This window comes from Diadema antillarum, unplaced genomic scaffold (genome assembly GCF_040938485.1).
Source record: "Diadema antillarum isolate AM-2024a unplaced genomic scaffold, OU_Dant_1.0 seq00002211_RagTag, whole genome shotgun sequence".
Lineage (NCBI taxonomy): Eukaryota > Metazoa > Echinodermata > Echinoidea > Diadematoida > Diadematidae > Diadema > Diadema antillarum.
In genome coordinates this window covers 212395-228464 of record NW_027272845.1, presented here as the reverse complement: position 1 = coordinate 228464, position 16070 = coordinate 212395, and the positions used below count along the sequence as shown (strand labels likewise).

The window sequence follows — 16070 nt, the reverse complement described above, 5'->3', positions numbered from 1 at the left end:
CAGAGCTGCACACTAACCCTTTTTTTCTACTGGTCTGACCTGTCTGTCGGACCAGTAGGTACTCAATGTTTCCATTTTTTACTGGTACATTCCTGAAAAAGTTACTGGTCCGACAGTGATTTCAACTGGTCAGAGACTGCCGGACCAGTACCAGTGGCAGCACTGTTATTTTCACAGCACAAACAAACAAGATATGGTATTCCAAAAGTTCCTGAGAATCCTCCCCCACCTTCTGAAAACATTGAGTGCCAACTGTCAATCTCTCAGCTACGATCATTGCTCTTTTGATCTGTACCTGTTTTGTCTTAATCAAAGTGGAGCAATTCTTCAAAGCACTCTGTATACTGACGGCTTCGTGTCGCCATCCTTGATAAGGACGAATCTGGGTGATTGGTGTCTTCGATGAGCAAATATTGTGGTCGGACGCCCAAGCTGGCAACCTAAAACCGATATTTGCAGAGGACAGGAAATGGACACAGTCCAACGATCGCTTGATGCACTTGATTGTGAACAGGTGCTTTTGGTAATATACATTTTAAGTTTAAAATCACGCGCAGTTGAGCTTGGAATGTGTAAACTGTCAAAAGGAGGCAATCATAAGGCAAATTTTGGCAGAAACTGCTTTTAATTTTGACATCCAGCATGAACAAAGTATAATTGAAATGAATTGAACTTTGAACTTTGAACTTCCCAAAAGTACACACCATGGTCTGTTCTTTTCCTTGCGATTTATGAATCGATCTAACAAACAGAACAGTCACTTCTTTCAATCAAGTATACATATATAAGGAGGGTGAAAAGAAGACAATTTTCATGACACTTGTTTGCATTCTAGTGGTTGGGAGGCAATTGATTGGTACCAAAAGATTTTACATATGAGGCAGCATAATCCACATATTAGTGTCTAATTGCAACAACAGCAAAAACATATATAATATGTACATTGTATGTATGTATCTATTTTGTGTGTGTCTGTGCAGGTACAAAATGTATATACATATATGTATCTAATATCTCATATATTAGATATGGTTCTTGGGCAATTATCCCCTGGAAAATTACCCCAGATCCTTCCCCTGACTCTAACCCTAATCCTAATCCTGAACCTAACCCTAACCATAACCCAAATCTTAATTCTTACCTTATCACTAACCAGTATTTAGCAGGGGGGGGGGGGGGGGGTAATTGTCCTCAGGGGGTAATTGCCTTGATACAATTATAAACATATTAAACATCACACATATATGTGCAAAAACATTTTAACATACACTTCTGTATACCAGAAAACTTTAAACAATTGTCATCACAAAAAGACGGTATATATTTCATTTTAAGATATAAAATAACACAGAACTTCAACAGTTGCCCTTGTGTCCAATGACAGTTCACAAAATGCACAGCTTATTCATTATGCCGCTTCCATAGTATAAGTAAATAGTAAATACTGGTTTTTAACAACACCAAACAGACCATGGACATACTCGGGTCAATTTGACAATGGCAGGTTTAGCAAACACGCTTGGGCGACAATACGACAAACTCAGCACGGTAATAATCTGTTGGCTTTATGCATTCAGTCCTAATCTGGTGCAGGGAAAACTTGATGGGGTTATTTTTCAATTATTCACAATGGGACGTATCTATTCAGAATCAGATCTAATTGTTGTTTACGGAGCCCTCCTTTGGTGTGTCCAGTTGAAAGAGGAGAACGGGAATGGATCTGTCAGCAGTGGCAATAGACAAAATGTATGCCCTGCAGGTATCAAGACTGGGTCACCATTGCTTGTATACTAATATGTACATATGTCAAAGATGTAAAGGGATCTAACCTAATATTGCGTGGGTACCATCTACTTGTTGCTGTTGTTAGTTTACTGTAGAGCCCCTTTACTAGGCAGGTGTAGTGTGTTTTCATTATTAATTGTAGTCAAGTCTTTTCCTGACAACAAAAAGATATTGTGCATCTTTCTCTCCCCCCCCCCCCCCCAACAAAAAACGAAAAGAAAAACCAGCTTATGTTGTTGATTAGGATAATGGTATCCGAAATAACAGTTCTGGCTGCCCTAAAGAGTATGGACAGGCAGTTTAGTTTGTAGCCACACACAAAAGATTGCAAAGGATCCCAAAACTAACTTAGGTATGTAGATAGGGGGGGGGGGGGAACAAGATATCAAAAAAGAAGCATGGCTTTCAGCCAGTCAGAAGTATACACATCTTGAGAATCAACATGACACTTCAGTTGCATTATATCAAAGCTCTTCTCTTCAACATAGCTATACAGCATGGGAAGATAGATTTATATGAGCATTATTACACTAAGTGCAGTATCCTTCCACACCCGCAGTTTTGTAGAGTTCAAATTCTCGAGAATATGGGACAAAAAAGAAATCAGTTCAAATTCTCATTAACAGTCTATCACAAACGGATTTCGTCCTGAGGGTCATTTGGCCTGCTGTCATTTCTTCTGCTGTAGTGAGGTTTCGTAATCAATTAAGTAGGTGGCCTAGTATGTCAAACGCATATTCAAAGCAGGCACATGATTGCATTATTATCACAAAGACAGACTACGAGGTCTTTTTGAGGTATGAAGGAGAAATACTCCAAAACAGTGTCATAAATCTGTAAAACCACCTATGTTGGTCCTATCCCCTATATGATAGTCATACCATCCTCCTGCATATAGCTGTAAGTGTTCAGCCATCTCTTGAAAGGAGTTTGGCACTATTAATGCCCTTCTGGCATTCAAGTACTGAGAGGCAAAATTCCTTCCTGATATCATGTTGCTTTTTACCAAAACAGGAGAATATGAAAAGTAGATCAGTGAGTTTCTTTCTTTCTTTTTTGTTTTATCGTTTGAAAGTGGGGGGGGGGGGGGAATCAGACAAACACAAAAAGCTATGAACTGACAAAGTTTAGAGAGTAAACCAAATTGGCAACTCTGTGTGATTAAGGTAGTGAACAGCTCTCTATTTGTTATATTTGTACATACGATGTAGAGATTTACCAATCTTTCATTTTTGGTCTGGACAAATGTCTTCAGCTCTGTTCTTAGTATGTAATACAAAAGAGTAATATGACTTTGCGTACTTCCTAAATATGTAACAACAACAAAAAAAAACTACAAAAGTATTGATATTATGTGTACAGAGTAAACAGCAAAGCTGCTGAACAGCTACATCACACAGAGTTGCAAATTTGTCTTTACTTTCTAAACTTTACTCAATTCATAACTTTCTTGTTTGTCTGATTCCCTCCCAACCCCCCCCTCAAAAAAAAAGTATATCACTGATCTACTTTTCTGATTATTCTGTTGTACAAAGCAACATAATGGTTTCACCATGGTGCATAAAGAGTGAATAGTTAAAGGGGATGGCTAGTAACTGATCAGTGGGAATCAGTGGGAATGCTGAAGGATGATTGTTCCAATTCTTGTGGGATTCATTTAAGAGTGCATTATAAATCTATTGTTGGGTGAAAATTATTTGCTTCAGAATGATCTCATATTCAAGTAATGTGCAGTTTAATGTTTCCAGGTAAGCGTTCCTGGTCAGTGACGGGGCATTAACCTGCACATTACTTGAATATGAGACTATTCTGAAGCAAATAATTTTCACACAACAATAGATATGTAATGTACTCTTAACTGAATCACACAAGGATTGGAACAATCATCCCTCAGCATTCCCACTAATTCCCACTGATCGGTTACTAGCCATCCCCTTTAAAGTTTAGATGGATTATAGATATCTAATCACAAAGATTGGCAAGTTAGGTTGAGTGCCCTGGCACAGAAAGGGTTAAACATGGAATACGCATTCTACTGTCAAGTAGTCCTCTGAAACAAGCTGTCGCTGAAACAACCTGTCACCGAGCTCAAATAACATCCAAAGCGAGCCACTTACCTCACAACTCTCTGACAATGCACAACTGTCTACCGCTAAATACTCTAGTGGTAGTAGGATTCCAGAAGTTGATTCTTACCTGTGTGATGGAAAGAGGAAGAAAGGACAAAAATGCTTATATTTTCTCAATCAAAGAAATGGACTTGATTTATCCTGTAATAGACAAAAAAAAAAGGTCATAAGAAGAGTTTACTCACACGAAATAAGGGCAGGCAAAATGCCAACCTTCTAAACAGCACTGCAGTATTCTGATGGCTGATTTTTGGTGGATACACAATATTTAATCTTTTACCTCCCTGCAATAGTCACCATTGCCACTGAGTAAAATTTCATCAGTTATGAAAGACCACCATCGCAGGAACTACCCTACATGTACAGTTATGTAATTTTGGAGAACAGTATTTTCCATGAAACCTGCATCATCTTTGGCAAAGAAAAAAACAAAAACCAACAAAAAACAAAAACAAAAACAGTACCAAGTAGTGAAGAAAAGTAATATTTGGCACCACTCTCAGTGGAATATGAATATGTGAAGGTATGAATGTGTAAGAAAATTCAGGGTTCTTCTACTGCTTGTAATTTCTGCCACAGGGCAGCAAAATCGGTTTGAATATGACTATATAGGGGCACAGGTGGGTTACAAAACAAAACAAAGCAATAACACATATTATGAACAAACAACAACAAGAAAGAGCAAAGTTCAAGTTATTTTTGCAACGACATATATAGTGTACAAAGAATAAACATAAATTTGGTTATTCCTGCACAGGTACACGTTGATGTATGCATGTTTGTGTCACAGTAGCATTAAAACTCACCACTGAAAGCATTAAACTCCTCATCCTTTGAAGAGAGTGACAATGGTCTTTGCAATGTCTCATGCTTTCAATTCAGCTGTGCTTCTTTTTGTAATCAGGGACACGTCATGAGAATGTCTGTTCTCTGACATCTACACAACAAAATCTTGACTGTTCTTGTTTCTTCTTTTTTTTTTTAATACTGAACTTTGCTCCAAATGTCACATGACAGACAGTGGCAAGTTTGATTCTTTTTGTTCCAAATCAGCTTAATTCACATTCTGTCACTGTCTATAAATCATAATGCTGATTCCTTGCATACAGAGTCTCCTCACATTATTTCGTTCTTGCGAGACTCTCAACCAAATTCATCTTGAAGTTCTTCTTTGGTATAGAGTACAAGAGGGGGAAAAAAAGGATACCACACAAAAGGAGATTAGAAGAGAACCTGATATCATGGCAAATTACCAAGTGTCTATTGTCAGAATATCACATTCCTCCCATTACTGACCCCCCCCCCCCCCAAAAAAAAAAAAGAAATCTCCAACTTGATCTCCAAGATATAGAAAGAATTCAACACTGGCTGACTTGAGACTTGAAATCCATACATTTTTCTCAGGTGAAAGCGCACCGAAAATCAGCTGGTGAAGAGTTGATCGCTTCGCTGACATACGGGAATGCTACTCAAGAAATAAGAATCCAGCAAATAACGAAACGGAGCAGCCAGCTCGATTGATATCAAATTGATTTTCTGTGGTGATTGATGCTTTTGAGATTCCATTTCTGATAAAATGTGAATGCTTTCATGTGCATACAATATTGAATTCTACCACACATAGTGCACATAGAACACTCAACAAGTTACCACATATGAAGGCAGCTAAGCAGCAATTGAAGAATCATAGCAATGGTGAGCATTAATGTTGTAGTACATGTAGTAGTAAGAGGAGGAGTTGTAGCAGGCTGGTGGCTGTGGTAGTAGTAGAAGTAGTAGTAGTAGTAGTAGCAGCTGCAGTAGTAGTAGCAGTAGCAGCAGCAGCAGCAGCAACAGTAGTAGTAGTTGTTGTTGTTTTTACATTGTTGTTGTTGTTGTTGTTGTTGCTGTTGCTGTTGTTATTGTTGTTGTTGTTGTAATACAAGTACTGGTAAAAATAGTAGTATGATAATTTATGTAGTTGTGCCAGTATGAGCATGGTTTATCTCAAATATTCTCATACAAAATTCTCTGTCTAGCACATGTAGGCTTTTACCTCTTTTTTGAATGTATATTGTATAATATCTTCTTTCATACAAGTATGATCTTTGGCCTTTACAAGTTGCTCTTGCAGCAGCAGTTTAAAACTTGTCTTTATTTTTTTTTGTATCTTTTTTTTTTAACTGCAATGCAATCAACTGTCGTCTCCAGATCGGCTCCTCCAAAATGTCACAGGTTGCTCTCAAATTCTCAAATTTTTGACCTCCTATTTTGACAATAATACAGTCATTGTTGTCTATTCCCTAAGCTTCTATGAGTTCTACACATACATCTTCAACATTTTGAGAAGCCAAAATAAAAAAAAAGAAGAAGAAGAAGAAGAGGAGAACATGGGGGGGGGGGGGGGGGGGAACTATTGAGGCTTTGATTTATTTCAGACAAACAGGATAAACATTCACCCATGGATCCTTAAAAGTCAAAAGGAGACAATGCACACACACAAGACATAATACAAACCTGTAAAACCCCCATTTGACACGTGCAAAAGCTGAAAATAATGTGACACATGTTTGCTGGAGTTTGGCTCTTGAGGATTTACGCCATATTACGGGCACATTTTCTGACTGTATACCATACTTTCTTTACCTTCTTCTTTTGAGGGTGTTAATTATAGCCATCTCTTGCTGGGTTGTTGTGAAGGTACTTAAAGCTTTTACAATAGAATAGAATGGACATTATACTCCATCTTGTGTGAATTACATCTAAATAGCACTTTGGTTCAAATCGGACTGATGTGTTGAAATCTGCCACAATACATCCAGGCATGCTTTATTTCCTTACAAAATTACAACTTCTTCATCGCCTCATTTACGGATTCTAAATCTCCCTCCCTCCCTCTCTCCCTCTCTCTTCGTGATCATTTTCACTCTCACTAATATCCTGTTCATATAGGGAATTTAGAGCACTCCACGAGCATTCCTGAATCCCACTGAACTCTTTAATTGGTGTATGTGAACAGACAGTCAGGACCTGGAGCACTCTAAAGTTATAGGTCCGAACCATAAATGCATGTATACCAAAATGACTCCGCATTTATCAATTCTATAGAAACACATTTCCGGCTCAAACTCATAGAAATTTGTTTGCGATTGCATTTTTTTTTTCAACATTCAGAAATGTGTTTCTAACTCCTAATAATCAACACAGCTTTGCATTTATTGTATCGACTCCCAAAACTCCCTGAAAGTTGTTAGGAAACTTTAATTCTGCACTAGGAGTGAGTTGATAAATGCACCCTCGGAGGGGCATAAGTCCAAGCACTTCAGGAGCGCTCCTGGGCCCGACTTTGTGTGTGAACGGGGTATCACCCCTTGTCCTTCCTCTCCTCCTCATTTCTCTGTCTCTCTCCAAATTCAGAAGCGCTGTTCTCTCTTCTCTTCTCCCATGCTTGCCCACACACGCAGATAACCACCTCGTGTAAATCCCCAAAGACATCTTATAATCAAACTACAAGAGATGATTTGTCCAGGGGGAGAAGAAAGGCACCCTGCCAGTAATGTCCACCAGTAGAGGAGAGTGAGAATAAGCCCTGATTATCCCAAACTGACCGTAATGACCATAATTTTCGCCACTCCATTCTCACACTCTCAACGCCTGATGAAAAACACCCGCACTCATTCACCGAGGGGGACTCAATCTTCTACGTGTTCATACCATCTGATAATCAAATGTGTCTATATGGTCCTAGGACCTATAGCTTGGCTTTGTAGTGACAGCGGATAGAATATTCATCCTATACCTATATGGTTTTCTCATTTTTGGGGGGTAAGCTACCTTTTTGGTGACTCCCAAGGAATGTAGACATAATTGCAGTATTTTAAATGTTAGGCAGATGTCATATTATTTCAGTGAAAGTGTGAACAGCCCATGGAAGAGAAAGCATTTCGTAAGTGGTTATCCCTGTAAGAAAAAAAAAAACTTGCACCATACAAGTATCTGCTGAACCTTTTCACCAAATTCCAACCATATCAAGACTTGCTTGAGATATATATGATAGTCTCTTGCAATTTCCAACTGACAACTACATCAAACCCATTTGTTATCATGACATGATTATGTGAGTTTTCAGAAACTTTTTTGTGGTAGACTACAACTCAAATTACCCTCTGGAGCTAAGTCAGATCTGATCAAGTTTTGCAAGTAACTCTTTGATGGACTGTGTATCAGCCTGTGTTGTGGTGATCTACACGTTGTAGTCTCGAACTTGTCTCATGAAATTTAACTGCAACTCCCTAAGTTCTTGTTGTACATGTGGAACTAGGCACGAATGATGTCACATATGCCCAATGTATGGCTCCAACTGTGTTTCAATCAGCTTGAACAGTAAAAAGCCTGATAGTTCAGATCACAGAGTTTTGCCCTTCACCCACAAAGGTGTGAATATTGGACAGACACAATGACCTTTTTCCCCTCATAGCTTTTTTTTTTTTTGGTCAAAAGAGTACAACCATGACACTCAAATATTTGCTTAATCCAACTTTTCTGATTCATCCAACTGCTTTCTCGTGTGAGGTGTTCAACCTTTTGACTTGCATATCTGACGTTTATGAATGTTCGTCGGGAACGATCAAATGAAAGCTGTTAAGAAACAGCAGGTGCTTGACCTTACGTGAACACACCTGAGGAGAATTCAGTCTGCCCATGATGACTGGCAGTGATCGAGAATACCACAGCTAGGGCACAAATATTGAGAAGCTTCTGCGGTCCACAAATGCTCATAAGTTTGAAAGGACACGTTTCTCCATCTTCAAGAGACATCATTCTGCAAGAATTCTTGGCTGTAACAGGGCGAACATTTAATGAAAAGCTTTGATTTTTATTTGCTTTATTCTATGATTTGATTGCAAGCTACAAACGACTGTATCTTTCCATGAAAGATATGTACACCTTGCAGTCCACCCATGATTCTACGATGATGCAGTATCGACAATATATTCCAAATTTATGCCTTGTCAAAAGAAAAACTCTTACCAAGTTGATTTCATTGCAAAAGGGACTTCTAGAAACTATTCCTGAGAGAAGCTTGTTCGTGACTTCAAAAGACAAAGCAGTAAATCTATTAAAAGTAATGGCAAGAACTGGACAACATGAATGTAATGATTATCTGTACAGTGCTCAGTGAAAAAAAAAATTATTATTTTTTTAAATTCCGCAACCTTTAGATCTACACTGTACTTGTAACACACAGATTAATTACTCCAAGAATTGCCAAACTCCTTTTAAGGGAGAAAAATTGTTCTTTGATCCTGCGGTTACAAAATCTCATTACCGAAAAACTATCACATAACGGCATCCATTTCTGGTAACATATCCCCCTTTAAAGTATGGTGGGGGAAAAAAAAAACAGCATGTAGGGTTTACATTAAATCTCTTTTTTTTTTCCCCTGGAATGACAAAGGAACTATATGCAAGGTGCGCTGTGGCAGTCAATGTCAAAGTTCTCACAAAAGTTGTCAAAGCCCACTGAGCGGTGGCAGCCCTAGCTCTCGGTGCGTGGGGTGGCGAACAGGATGCCATTGTACGACCCCCCCCAAGCCTCCCTCCACGGCTGGCGGGCGACGGCGCGGGGACAATATCACGCCGACTGACAGGGAGACGGCGAGCCGCGGCAATGTGCAGCCGCACGTGACATGAGATTTGTATTGACTATCCACCCAGACCCTGCTTACACTTACAGGCTGAGAGAGAGAGCACACATTTTACATTTAACTCTCTCAAGCCCATGATCTTTCACTCCCATTGCTATCATAAAAAGATGAAAATCTTTGGCCATTAAACGGTTTAAATACACAAACAGCAATCCAAAGGATCACTTCATCGAATTTGCTGTGTCTGTTGAATTGATCTGCTTCATATACTCACATGCCTTGCATTTCACTCCTGTCATTTTCATAAATGGCTCAATGGACCAATGTGAAGACACTGTGTAATAAGGTTTCTAGGTTACAAGGTCTCAGCAGCATGGTCCCCTGTGCCACCGGCACCTCTAATTTTGAGTGGATATAAAACCATGAAAAAAGAACGAAAACAAAAACTGAAAGAATCATTTAAAGAAGTGACACTTTTTTCTATTATTATTGCCATGAAGGTTAAGTTCTTGCTGCATTCTTTTTTTTTTTTGCTTACAGTTCTTCAGTGCGGATCCCAGGTGCTGTAAGGATGACATGACAGTTCTATGGCAGTAATGGCTCTATGGCCTTGGAAAAGGTTTGCACCCTTCTAGGGGCTTTCTAACAGTCTTAACTGTTAAATTACTATACTATCTATGAAAAAACTAAGAAATAAATATGCCCATGAGTGTACAGATGAACACGAGGCCAGAAAACATTACCCTCCCCCTCCCCCTGTATAATTCAGCTCATGTTTGAATTTCAATTTCAATTTCAATTTCAATTTCGATAGATTATAATGGGTTCGGTTTATTGCCACTTGGTCTAATATCAGATGGTTTACTTCCTAGTTCATCTAACACCACTACGGCTAAACTCATTTGATCTATTATCAATTTCGTCTAATGCTCGTTTGGTCTAATTCTCATTTGGTCTAATATCCAGTTTGGCTAATCATCATTTCGTCTAATGACCAGATGACCTAAATGCAATTTTGACTCCTTGGATTTTTTTTTCCATTTTGTCTAATAAACTGTGGGTATTAGATGAAATGGGCATAGTCCATCTGGAAGTAGACCAACTGGTAATGAGGATAAGTGGCAATTGGACTAAATGGTATTTAGACGAACTGGTTATGTACATGTAGATGAAACGGGATTAGACCATGTGGGTTGAGACTAACTGGCTATTACACAAAGTGGTAGTAGACCAAGTGATAGATCACCATGGGATTTTGTGAACACAATCAGTTGTATTTCTGGAGTGTGAATTGGGCAATGTCTCCTCCAAGTTCATGAAAGGTAACAGTAGCAAGCATGGCTGCTCCTTTGTGTCAGATAAATGGGATGTAATCATCTCCGATTTCTGCAGATCACTGATTTTCCCACGACATTTGTTTTGTTCTATTTTGATTTCTTAGTTTGCTTTGCTTTGTTTGTTTTGCATAAGTATTGGGAGGGGGATGCACTGAATAGTCTTGATGTGTGCAAATGAATAAAAACAAAACCACTCTTTATTTGCCAAGCCAGCCATGCATTTTGCAACTTGCGTTGACACTGACAGTGCCGAAAAAAAGAAGTGTACACAAAAATTTCATTGCATTTCTCACAACAATGAAAACACAAACAAATAATACTACCAGGAGGCAAATATTCAAGCAATCTGACACCACCGCATGGACTGAGGGAAATCATCATCTTGAACATTATGGTCAGAGACCTAAGAAAAATGGAAAGTATCAATTTTGATCATTTTGACCCTCAGAGAAGGCAAAGTTTTCATTCTTGTAAGTTTTCTTGGCACAGAACATCAGATCACAAAGTTTCTGGCTCACACATAAATATGGTTTGAATACAGATACACGTACTGAAAAAACAGAAACACTTAGGGCATGAAACTTTTGCAAATTGGAGTTGACGGCTATTTACGCAGCATGGAATTTTTGGGAATCACTGGCATTCACAGTATTGTGTGGACACAGCCTTTTCATGTCCATTTTACTTCTGCAAATCTCCACTCCTCATGGAATTCGTGAAAGTTTCACACTTGCATTGATTTCTGTTTTCACTGTAACCTACACGTTCTGTAGTTGTGACAGCTATACGCCGCTTCAGTGTATAGAGTGTAACAAAACACAAAGTGACAGTGCACAGTATATTCCCCAGGGTGTCATAGGTGGTGTGTATGATCTTGGCGAGGTGGAAAACAAGCAAATTTTGGGATTAGGCAAGAAATGATGACAGATGATTACCCAATTAAAGGCATTAATCAAGAGATTTTGAGCTAAGAATGCGAGTGGACACACTGGACACACAAATCTTGACAGGAATTGAAAATGGATGAGTGAACATTAAGTTGTACATCACCGTCTATCGTAATAGAGGCTTTGAAGACCCAAGGCAGTTTACTCAGGGTCAAATGAACATGAGTATACACACTGTATGAATACACAGGATTTTACTCTTTTTGTCACTGTCTCTCTCTTCCTCTCTCTTTCTTTTGCACCCTCCCACCCCCCCCCCCATTTTGTTCTTGTTTCTTCACTCTCTCTCTCGTCTTTCATACTTTCTCATATTGATAAAAGCATAAGGACAGCTTAAAGGGATGGCACAGTTTTGCTTGAGATGGGGCTTCCGTCTTGTTTTGTTTTGCTTTTTTTTTGTAAGATAATGAGAATGACTTATGAAATATGAAAGTGTGTTATCCTGTACTATTCCATGAGTAATTCAAAATTTGTTTGATGAAAATCAGTTTCGAAACTGCTGTGATATCCAAAAAACAAAGTGGTCCTGATAAAAGGTGGGACCCTTTTTCATATCTTATGAGTGGTTTATTTGATGAGAATCAGCTTTGAAGTGGCTGAGATATCCCAAAACAATGTGGTCCTCAGGGCCTATATAACGATTTACCCCAACTTTTATGAAGACCACTTTGTTTTTGGATATCTGAGCCATTTAAAAACCAATTTTCATCAAATCAACTTTGATTTAATTTCAGAAATGTAGGGTTTCTTTTATATTTCATAAGCACAGTGAAGATTCTCATTATGCCACACATACAACAACAACAAAAAAAACAACAACAACAAATGATCTGAAGCCCACCTCAACCATAAGCTATAACATTCCTTTAAGGCTTTGTATTGATCTGTTTCCGCTATCAACATGCAAGGCATATACTGGAGATATTCATACCATGTGTACATATTACACTACGGTCAATCTTCCACACATAGATCTATGGAAGTCCATCGGAAACTTCTTTAACAGACTGAATATGTGAACCTTTTCTTTCACTCAGTTTAATGAATATCATGATTATAATTTGCTTTCATTCTGAGAATTCGAATCACAATTGTCACTGATATTTTCTGTGTATAACATTACAGTCTGTTTCCACTGATTTATCTTTAGTTACTGAATTGCTTTCTTCTGGGATTTTCTCTCCATTGCTCACATTATTATCATCATATGTGTAGTAGGGTCTGTGAGATGAAGACTATTGATCATCTTAGGTTTGCAGTGGACAATATCGGCTCACAGTAGGGGAGTAATTAATACGGGTGATGCAAGTTCAAGGCAAGTTATGGATGCCTTCGAGCTGGGATTACAGAGTGCAGTGCCTATTCTATCCACGGCCTTGAGGACCTTCAAGGAATGTGATAACAGTATACTGGCAGAAGAGTTCTCAACAATCAAAACTTCAAAATCAAAATCATAAACTATGTTAAATCAGCATCATGGCTTCAGAATACCTCCCTCCCCCTCCCCCCCCCCCCAAAAAAAAGGGGGATGGGAAAGGGAAGGATATACCAAATATGATGTTGTAATAAATTCCTAGAGAAATTAGCACATCATTATTATGAAGGGTAGATGATCAGGGCCAGTGACAGTGAATTCTCAAACAGAATCTTTGAACCTCAAGATAAGATAAATATTAGCTTTCATATCTGCAGAAAAACTGCGCTTCAACAAATTATAGTATGTCAGCTCACTCCCTTCTCTCCCCCTTTCTATTTTCTTCCCTTCCCTTCTCTTCTCTTTTTCTTCTCTTAATCTTCTCTTCTTTTTTTTTTCTATTTTGGAAAGTGCAACAGCCCTTCAGGTATTAAAGGCGTCCTTTTCCCATGTAAACAGAGAATTCTGAATGGTCATGTGCAATGGATCACACAGTCTGAGAAATATACAAGGTTGTGTCGCACTTTGCCATGGCTTTAGCCTATACTGAAGTCCCTTAAAAAGAAATGTGTAATAAAGCACAAATTTGCAAAGGGGAGTTACATCTGCAACTATTAAAGTTCCAAACATTACAAACGCTGTACCAGGTTCCCCCCCCCCCCAAAAAAAAAAAAAAATAAAATAAAATTACATTACTTCAATGTTCCAACAAAACCAGTTTTGCCTAATGATAGATACAGCTTACATATCTTCATTGCATTTTCCATTCTTTCATATGTATATATATATGTAAAACATTCCCATACTGGGTACTTGTTGGGATGGTGGGAATGATCATCAAATGCTGCTGCTAAGGACAGCGTCAAGACTTGCACAGATCTTAAAGGGAACGCAAAGGAGCAATCTGGATTGAGTGAAAGCAGCAACATTAGTATATGACACTTAATGAAAGTTTGAAGAAAATTGACAATCGATGTTTTGGTTTTGGTGTTGGAACCGCTGGAAAAGAAGACTACTATAGGTTATGACGTATGAGTGGACAACGATACAAAGAAAACATAAAGGAAATACAACAAAAAAATCACTTTTCTAGCATTATGAAAGAGCACTTGACGAACCGCTTTCAGAAAGCAGGGGGAATAATTGTTACCCTGAACATATGTCAGTATCAAGTTGATGGAATTTGTAACTTTTATGAAAAAAATAATTTTGGGGGAATTTTCCTTATAATTTCTTTATGTTGTTGTCCACTCATACGTCAATAGCCTCTAGTAGTCTCCTCATCCAGCGGTTCCAACACCAAAACTTTAAAAATTCATAACTTTTGCATCAATCATCCGATTTTCTTCAAACTTAACTGATGTGTTCTACTAATTTGTTGCTGCTTTCACTCAATCCACATTGCTCTTTGGGTTTGTGTTTCCTTTAAGGAAGAAAAACACTGTTCACTTTACTTTAAAAGCCACAATGGACATATACTTAGATGTAAAGCTATTTTTTGGTTTGTTTTCTTTATCTCAGTTGATGATGAAAGTAAGAATCCTATCAAAATTTCAGGTAGTACCGGTATGAAAACAAAATTCGTATACTCAATTGGTCTCATGAAATGATTGTGATTGATATACTTGGTATTGGGTTGGGTACGAAAAAACAAACAAACAAATCGGGCCATTTTTTCCCCCTTATTTCCCTTCCATCAAACTAAAAAACAGAGGTCATTCACATTTCTGAGGGTTTAGAGCCTGTTTACGTGGAAAGCCTTTGAAATGCACATTGTGTGTGAGGTATTACTTGTCGAAACAACAAACTGGGCAAGAAGCAAAATACCACTGAATTTTTTTTCCCATTCTGGCAAGAAATGAGTTAGGTTTGTACTGAGAAATGCAAATTCAAGTTAATATAATGTTAATTAATTCTGGTGATAATTAAACCCAAACAGAGCTAACGATAACTTTCAAAATTTATGCATGATTACAATACTAAAAATGCCTTATCATTGGCTGTATGTTCTTTTGCCTGTTTTTTATGGCACTGAAATAACTGCCAATTAAAGTATTTCAATTTTTATTTCAATGAGCAATACAGACAGTATAGCCTGCGGTACTTGCAGAACTATACAAATACGTGTATCACTCAGTCTGCAATGGAGATTAATGGCACACCCCCAAGGAAGCCGGTATTAAAAGACACTAATAAGATGTAATCAAATTTGTCTACCGTGCAGTGCAAAATGCACATCTCTATACAGCCTGTGGCATCTCCTTCCCTCATTCGTTCTCTGATTGTCAGATTAAAGCATTCAAACTATTTGATAAGCACTGGACTCTCAAAAGGACTGGGTTCACAATGGTTCTGCACGCTTACGCTGGGTTGAGGACCTATTATGGGTGATTCACATACTCAAGCAGTTTGGGGGGGGGGATTTTTGTGTTCTTTTCTCTTTTTCCTTTTCTTTTTCTGCTACTTTGGTCAATCTTTCTTGTTGGCCCGATGTCTGTAGGGCCTACCTCTCCACAAAATCTTTCCTCTGCCTCCTATTGTACCAGTGCTATGCTGTGCTTTTCTCTAAATCAAAGACTGGTCAGGTGGGTATATACTTGGTTCAGTTCAGAGCAGAAAATTGAGAAGCATTTAGTGAACAATTATTTTGAAGCACAACTCCACACTATTTTTGGACCAACTTCAATAGATAAAGCTAAACATAGTGAGTGTCATTTTGTCCAACTTCCAACCTCAAATTATGAAGGAAGTTTATAGGTGATGCATGTGTTTATGAACGAGTGATTAAAACAATTGATCACATACTTATAAGCCCAGCTGACAATGTACTA

The 16070-nt window shown here is 38.3% G+C and overlaps 1 protein-coding gene across 1 annotated transcript in view; it reads right to left on the bottom strand.

Moving 5' to 3' along the window:
* LOC139714256 (serine/threonine-protein kinase mTOR-like) overlaps positions 1–16070 on the bottom strand; it is a 232271-nt gene that overhangs the window by 111272 nt on the left and 104929 nt on the right. The window lies entirely within an intron of this gene.